This window comes from Vespa velutina, chromosome 8 (assembly GCF_912470025.1).
Source record: "Vespa velutina chromosome 8, iVesVel2.1, whole genome shotgun sequence".
In the NCBI taxonomy this organism is placed as follows: domain Eukaryota; kingdom Metazoa; phylum Arthropoda; class Insecta; order Hymenoptera; family Vespidae; genus Vespa; species Vespa velutina.
The window spans coordinates 464,615-473,194 of NC_062195.1; positions in this window are offsets into that span (position 1 = coordinate 464,615).

The following is an 8,580-nucleotide window of genomic DNA, read 5'->3' on the forward strand; positions in this document are numbered from 1 at the left end:
AAATAGAAGTCGTTTCAAATTCTATATACTCAGCGATACTGTCGATATAATTGCATATACTTTCCCCCCCCCCTCCCCCATACCCAAAGATCCTCGAGAGAAAAGGCAAAGTACGAGTGACGAAAACGATACATAAATCTTTACCTTGAATTAATTGCCTGAAATATTTGAATTTATGGCGTGCCAATTCCATAATAAATTCTATACGTCAAATGGATTTCTGACGATCATGCCATATGTCGCGCGACGTCATAATACGCGTTAGTACAACTCGGTCGTTGTTTGACGTTGGACTTTGGAGAGATGGAATTGCAAGGAAAACGCATGTATGCGCGCATAAGGATGACAGAATGTGTGTAATACGGAGAGTAGACCAAGCGGGTTAGAGAGAGAGAGAGAGAGAGAGAGAGGAAGGATTCGAAGGTAGAAGCAGAGCCTTCGCAAATACTCTCTCGCGTAGCGACCTCTCGCCGAATGGAATATAAATGGAAAGGGTCGACTATGCTTTCGCGAATTCCTCTTGCAATTCCGTCCACGTCCGAACACTCCTACGCTCTGCTGTCGCCGGCGAACAGAGAAATCTACCTACCTATCTCTACCTATGCCTCCTCCCGGATCTTCCCTTTCGTCTTTTGTTCCTTTCTTTCGTTCCATCTTATCTAAACCTTTCTCGCTTATATCTCGCTTTGGCCGTATCAATCGCTAATATTATATCATGATAAAATTAAGATAAAGAGAGGAAATTCGACGATATTAGGCCATCGTCGTCGTCGTCGTAGCATATTCTCGTTCGATCCCATCTTCTTGTTTGTACAATCGACCTTCAGATAACGTTAAAAGAATCACGTTTATGTATAGAATAATATCGAAATCTCATTGACCTAAATTTCACAGCTACTCGACTGCTACAGTTAATCAGTTATCGCGTAAAAAGTAGAAGAATATATGGCTAGCGATAGTTCTTCTTGCTATTCGCCTCACGAATGAGTTTTTGCTTCGGAAAGCTTTTTAACTAGACGAATCGACGAGCGTAACGAAGCCCCCAAAAGCGAGACGACGATGCCGAGTCTTTTTTATTTTTCTCTCCGTCCGCCCACCCACCCTCATTCTCTTTGCTCGGTGTTTCAACAACAAGAGACCGTCCGACTTTTGCACGTGTTCTATAATTTCGGAATAGCTCGAAAGCATTGTTGTCATTTCGCTTGAACGCATGAACGTGCTCGGTGCCGTAGGCTTCTATCGTTTCAAGAAAAGCAACTCATAAACTGTGCAGTCAAATCCAACGATCGAGTTGATGCCTGGAGTCAGTGGGAGATCGATCGCTTCAAAAAACATCTCGATGATTTACAATCGAAATAAATAATCATTTTTTCGAGATTGTTACGTAAACGTGCCGTTTCAATACTGAATTACATTTTATTCGTAACCAAAAGACGAAAAGAGTTCCCCACGGAAAACAATTAATTTTGTTGCGAGGAGTTCGTTTAACGTATATACGCATTACGAGAACAATGTGCAATTTTCGGGAAAGTTATGTCGCCAACGAATACGTGTGCGATGTTCGATCGTACGATCGCGTCTCAACTCCGTTCACCGATGTGTTATAAAGCTCTGAAAGGTTACGGCTCGAAATCCGAGCGAACGAGAGTCGAGTTTCTCGTTATTGGAAATTGGAAAATCGCCTCTGATGCTCCTTCTCCGTTCGATCCTTTGCGGTCTTTGAAATCTTTCGCGCTTGCTTTTCTACGCCTCGTATCTTTTGAAAAGATACCAAAAATAATATGTGTTTCCTTATCGTTTCACCTTATCGTTACACGTTTCTACCTTAAAGTTTAATCTACATCTTTTCTTAAACTGTAATAATTCCGATCGATGTAAACAAGAAGGAATTTAATTAATTCGTAATCGTTAATGAGTATGATTATCGTTTATTATATCGTTCTACCGTCCAATCGACTCGCAACGAGTATATAATAATCAATTGATATGATCGATCGATCGATCGATCGATCGATCGATCCAAAAATAAAAATGTCCTAAATGTCGAAACACGTCGTAAACGCTATATCCCTAACTGGATGACTAAACAAAAAAAAAAAAAAAAAAAAAAAAAAAAAAAAAAGAAAACTAGGAGAAATAGCGAGCGTCGATATAACTCGGATTACTTTCGACGATTAATCGTTCGCGAGAAAAAGCATCGTTATGAAAAATTGCCAGTCGACTAATATAGTTCGTCAGATCGCAAGCTCCTGGATTAAGGAAATCTTCTTCCTTTGCTTTTTTCTTTTTTTCTTCTTCTTTCCTTTTTTCTCTCTCTCTCTCTCTCTCTCTCTCTCTCTCTCTCTCTCTCTCTCTCTCTCTCTACCTTTTTTTCGAAATAAAACTCGAAAGTATAGCTCGTCGGATTATCGCAGGATTAGCCGAACTAAATTCGTAGCATGAAACGCTCGCGATCTTTTTCAAGGAGATTCGTGCTAGAAGGAATCGGAGAAAGATATCGTTTGGCGAGCGCGTTATAGCGATCAGAATAAAGGTGAAAACTTTTTGTTACACGTTTATGGCTTCTAAGGGTTTTCTTCGAATAGCCGAGAAATGCCACGTTGCTCGAACATGCTACTTTCTACTATATAGGGGCTGAGGGATTTAAATGAGAACGTCAAAATATCTTGCTTACTCCTGAAAACTAAGAGAACGTATAAAAGAATCGAACGATTCTCGAAGCGAAGATACTAAATTATTTATTCTCTATATTGATCTAATCTATCGTTAATATCGTACGCTCCTTTTCTATTTTTCTTTTTTCCCCCTTATTCGCGCGCGTACGTGTTTATAAAGTATTTTGAAGAGATCTTACGAGCTAACGCAATATCTATACAATCTCGAAAACTTATAGTCCAAAGTTGAAGCGCGATTTCATATGAATTCAGCGAAAACGAATCCGAGGTGCTATCTCAACGCTTTCATATTTATTCCAAGTATACGTATGAGCTTTCGCACATTGAAGAGATCCTTGTCACCTTCTTTAACGTCGACGTTTTCTCCACTTCTTTTCTTTCTCTCTCTCTCTCTCTCTCTCTCTCTCTCTCTCTCTCCTCTCTTTGTGCGCATCTTCAAAGTTTGAGCCGTTATCGTCGCTCTCTGATGAAACGTGGAACGATGATGTAGTTTACAAGGGCGCACTTTATACCTACGCCTCGTGTTATATCGTGTCTGTCAGAAATAGGCTAGAACAATGGAGACGATGCAAAGACCAAAGAAAAAAGAAAAAGAAAGAACAAAAATAATGATATGCATCAAAATCAAGCGAAGAGGTCTCTTTGGAATACATGCTCTCGTGTACGCGTTACGTATCTAAGAGCAGAATGTACATAAATATATCAAGGTACTTTACAGAAGCGATCGTTAGATCGGTTTATGTACGTGTAAGATATATACATCGTAGAATATGTTCCGAAACCTAAGTGTCAATCATTTCTATCTTCTCTAATACGTAACCGAACTATAGGGAGCTTTATCAGAGACATGTAATTCAAAGTTGGAAAGTTTTACAGTCCAACGAACTCAGCTTATAGCTTTCAGAATAGTATAAATCGAACGATAAGAAAAATTCGACCTTAGAGAACCGTAATCAATATTAGAATAATCGATTGCTGCATTTCGCTATCGTCGAATTGCAAAATGCTTTCTATGGAATCGTATGCTTTCGCAAATACGCACATGTCTCGACTTTTTTCGATCGATCTGTCTCGTTTAAAAAAAAAAAAAAAAAAAAAAAAAAAAGGAAAAGAAAAAACAGAAAGAGAGAGAAAGAGAAAGGAAAAAGGATATAGAACTATGCTCACGTTGAAAGATACTATATCGGTCAAAGGTTTCACTTATAAACGACGATACGTGTAATTTCGCTAATATTATAGATATATCGTGACGCGGGCGAACGAGAGTTTTCTATCATGCGGAAAGATTCGACGACACATATCAATCGAATTAACGAATAAAACTATAAACGAAAAGTTCAAACCTATGAATTTTCGAATGAAACTTCGTTTGATAAAGTTTCCATTACAAGTTTTCACGGTGAAAAAGGCGTATTAAAATTTATGAAAGTAAGCCGATTATTTCGAATGTTTAAATCGATATTTATATTTTGACGGGTTCGCACCGAGTGGCTTATTTAATCCGAACCATCGTCGGAAATTTCCATGAATCATTAGATACTTTTATGAATCGGCTTTGATCGATCGTAATAACTCGTTACTCGAGCTTTCATTACGAAAGCCTGCCAGCCTCCCACGTTGGATCATCCGGCTATCCGTGAAATTAGCTGACCGATATAGCTTTTCTATCCCTTTAATAATCCTTTACGATCGTATGACAGTTTGCCATGAGCCTCTCTTTCTCTCTTTTTACTTTCTTTTCCTTTCGCACTTCTCCGCCGGCCCCCCCCCCACTCCATTTTCAACTGGCGATTTATGGCGCTGACATTGTTCAGAACTTTTGCCATCAGAACCTTTACTTGTTTCCTCGCGTTATACACCTACGTCCACGAGCACACCACGTGTGCTCCCATACATATGCACATAATTTGTCCACGCGATACTGCAACTTTTTCTCTCTCTCTGGCGCGCACGCGTGCATACACACACACACACACACACAGACGCAGAAGATACGCATTTCAACCCGATTCTCACTTTGTGTACGTATACAGTGTCGTATTTGTGTTGAGAAAAATTTAAGGGACATGATACAGGACAGTAACCCAAGGCAGAATTATTAGAAAACGGCCGACTGCAACGCGGAACGTAATTTTCTATTCGAATGGAGCCGAGAAATAAGAGAGATTTGATCGTTTTCAAAGCGAACACTTGGTTCCACCTCTTTCCTCCCGTCACGATCTCTACTACGCTTTATTAGCAGCCTTTTTGTTCTCTCGTCGAGCCGAGCGACACTCCCTCGCGACTTTATGATTCCCATCGATATTCCTTGTCACTTCGTCGTCGATCGTCAATCATGGCTGCCCGTTTCATACCGTCCATTCTCTTTTTCCGTTTTGCTCTAAATACATAGATACATTGTGCCCTTTTAATTACCAAAGAGTCAAGATTTTTCTTCTACTCGATGGATTATTATTCACTCGTTAGCAATCGAATCGATCGTTGCTAATGATCAATTATTTTGCTAATTTCGAGATAGTACAATTTAGCATGTATACGATCTCGTTGACTCGAATAGGATAGACCGAGGAAATTTAACAGAGGGCCAATGTCCCGTGCAAAGAATTAACGACGCACCATTTGACGTGAAAAATATTACGGACACCTAAGGGTGCGCGAGTGAGCCAGCTTAGCCAGCCAACCAGACAGCCTGCTAAATTCCGCGGCTGAAAGTTTCGCGCGATCGCACGGGAACGGCTCTCTAATAACTTTAATATCCAATTTCAGATATTGCGCCGAAAGTTTATTCCAAAGGTACGACGACGAATACTTGAGAGAGGAAAGGAGGAAGAGGAAGCTCGGGTTTAAGTGCCGAGAGAAACGAACGAAGTATAAAAGAAAGTATTAAAGCGCGAGAATGTCGTTTCCAAATCGATAGGCTAAAAATCCGTTGGAAAATGGAGACAAAAACGAGGAACGGCGGCGGCGACGGCGGCGGGGGAGGGGGAAGAGAGGGAGAGGAAGAGAAAAAGACGGTAGATTATGCTCGATAGTGACGTCGAACAGATGGTAAATTATTAACACGACATCGACGTTCCGTAAGAGCCGTATCTAATTAATGACGACGAAATATTCATAGAGACGAGTAGTCGTAGCAGTGCGATACGATAATTAATTTCAACACTTTGTGGCGTGACAGTTTGAGCTGAAGCATTTTCCATCGCAGGCAATTATAGCACTCGTCAAGGAGAGTAGGAGATATCCCGAGGTTAATTGGAAAAAATGGCGGAAGCTTTGTAGCGACTTCGAGACTAGGGAACGAAATCGGACAGCTCGTAGAAAAGGGCGGAAGACGAGTTAAGGACGAAGGACTCGGCCGTACTCCTCGGTTAACCGGACGTGTGTAGTACGTGCCGTAACTCCCACCTCTCTTCGCTTTTCAATTTGTCCCTCACGAAATGCCGCCATTTGTCTTTATTTTCCCTTAAGCCGAGCCTCCTCCGACTTATCGTTATCGGACATGGCACGCGAGCTCGGTTTCCTCAGGAAACCACATTCCCTTCCGCGCGGATTCAATCTCACGAAACAATCTGCTTTCGCTTCTCGACGCTTACGGAGTTAGAAAATGGAGAGGGAGAAAAGGGCGGAATGCATAATTCCTTGTACCGTCTTTCCGTTGTCAAGTTCGCGAGTTCGCTTCATTAAAATATATCCTCAGTTTCGTTGGTCCAAACAAGAGAAGTATCGAGTTTCCTCATCTCGATATGTATTTATCTAATCTCGAATGGAACGTGAAACAATGAGATCCAAGCGTAACGATCGATGAAAAATTCGTTTCGTTGTGCATACCCGGAAAAGCATATTTCGTATTACATTGTTAGCACGTCTTCTAGAATTTCCAGTAAACGCGTATGCAAATCCCTTTTCGTAAGCTTCTTTCGAAAATGTTTGCGCTAACTAGTGCGAGAGTATGAAGATTTCATTCGATGAAAACGGCCAAATTAGTTAGAATATATGAATAGAACTTGAAGAAGTCGCAGTTGGAAATTTATCGTAGAGAAAACCTCTATCATCGAAGTTACGAACTCGCCATTTAGCGGCTAACGCCATAATACATATCGATGATGATGATGATGATGATGATGATGGTAGCGGATGCGCGAGAAAGCCGCGACCCTTGAAAAGCAAGCTTGCTACTCCTGTTTGCCGTTCGCTGAAAGGACACTGCGCTCTCGGTCTGTCTGCTGGTGCGTTTCAGAAACGCTCCCGACTACGCTATCGAGAAAATTTAATCGTGATGCTGGCCACGGTAATACGAGTTAATGGATAATAATCTAATATAGGCTCGCGCGCGGTACAGACTTTCGCGAACCATGGCTGGTTACGCGATTGGAGTTTCAAGTGCTACCTGCTTTACAGAGAGCTTCGAGTGTGTTTGCCAGCGGAAGAGGAGGCTGAAAGAGGAGAGAGGAGAAATAGGAAGATAGATAGAGAGAGAGAGAGAGAAAGAGAACCATCGGTACGACACGCATCGGCTTGGATCCATCCTCCACCGATCGTGCTTTATTTACAAGCTCGCTTACAAATAGAGCACCGTTAAAAGATATCGATCCTCATTCTGCAGCCTTTCGATCCTCATTCGCTTCTCGCTTCGTCGAGCTTTCTGAGAGCTTTCTACCGATACGATATCGGTGCGATCCATAAATTAAAACGTTATTCCTCTCTCGAACTTTGTCGATATCATCGTCGCCACCGTCATCGCTGAATAGTTTTCTCTTAGATTATGAAATATATAAAAAAGGAGTTTCGATTCTTCGGCCTAGCCTTTAACTTAGTGTAATCTAGTGTGAACGTTACACTACGATTTTTAGTATTCCAACGTAAGATATTAGAGAATTCTTAACATAAGGAATCCTTTTTTTTTTCGCGCGAATAAAAACTAGGACAAAGTCATAGGAACTCCGTGCAGATTGTACGGAATGCAGTTTTTTTTCGCGAAAAAGAACGCGAATTTGCGGGTAAAACGGTCGAGCCAGGGAAATGCATAAATCTGAGTGAAAAAAAAGGTGGTGGCTTTAAAGTTCCCAATCTGACAAAGACGAATCACGTTGTCTGTACGCGCGAAATCGGAATACACGGGAATACCGCGACAAGGCAGACCGTCATAAGCATGAGTGATCGCCGAGGGACGTGCCGTTCATTCCGGAAGCCCGTCTTATTCTCGACAACTGAAACCATTCTCATCCCCCTTTTCTTGCGTATATTCCCTTGATAGTTTCGCATCGCAAACTAAAACTATTTGTTCTCGCGTAGACGAGCTCATCGCCGACGGAAGAGAACACGCCTTCTCCTCGATCGCGTGTTTCCTAATATATACGTACGAGTTTCGTATCAACCCCTAGTAATCCTAGGTATGGCCAGTTTTAGCCATTTTCACAGTTTTCTTCTTCTAGCCAGCTATAGAAAGAAATATCTATTTACGTTGTAATATCTATTTACGATAAGCCGACAATATTTTTCGAAAGATCTTTTAACGAATAAAATTTAATTACGATCACTGGGCCCTAGTTCACGCCCTAGTTCACGCTCGTGTACCGATTATACGGAGTAAAAAGGAAAAACGGGAAAAAGAATAGAAAAAAAAGAAAAAAAAAAAAGAAAAAAGAAAAAAAGCTTTTTCGGTGTCTGCATCGAAAAATTTCCGTAAAGCTGTGCACGGCCGTATTCCATTTTCAATGGCTGCGGTATCAGAGATAATTTACATGGAAATGAGGATCGGCATTGATTTTACGTCGAATCCAGTAACGGAAACTTAGCCGGTGATAGATTGTGCCGTTACCTGACGTCGGTGACGCTTTCTTACGAAGAAGACGAAGAGGATGTTCTTCGATATGCGTTCTCAATCGATTTTGGGTCGCGGCTGGAA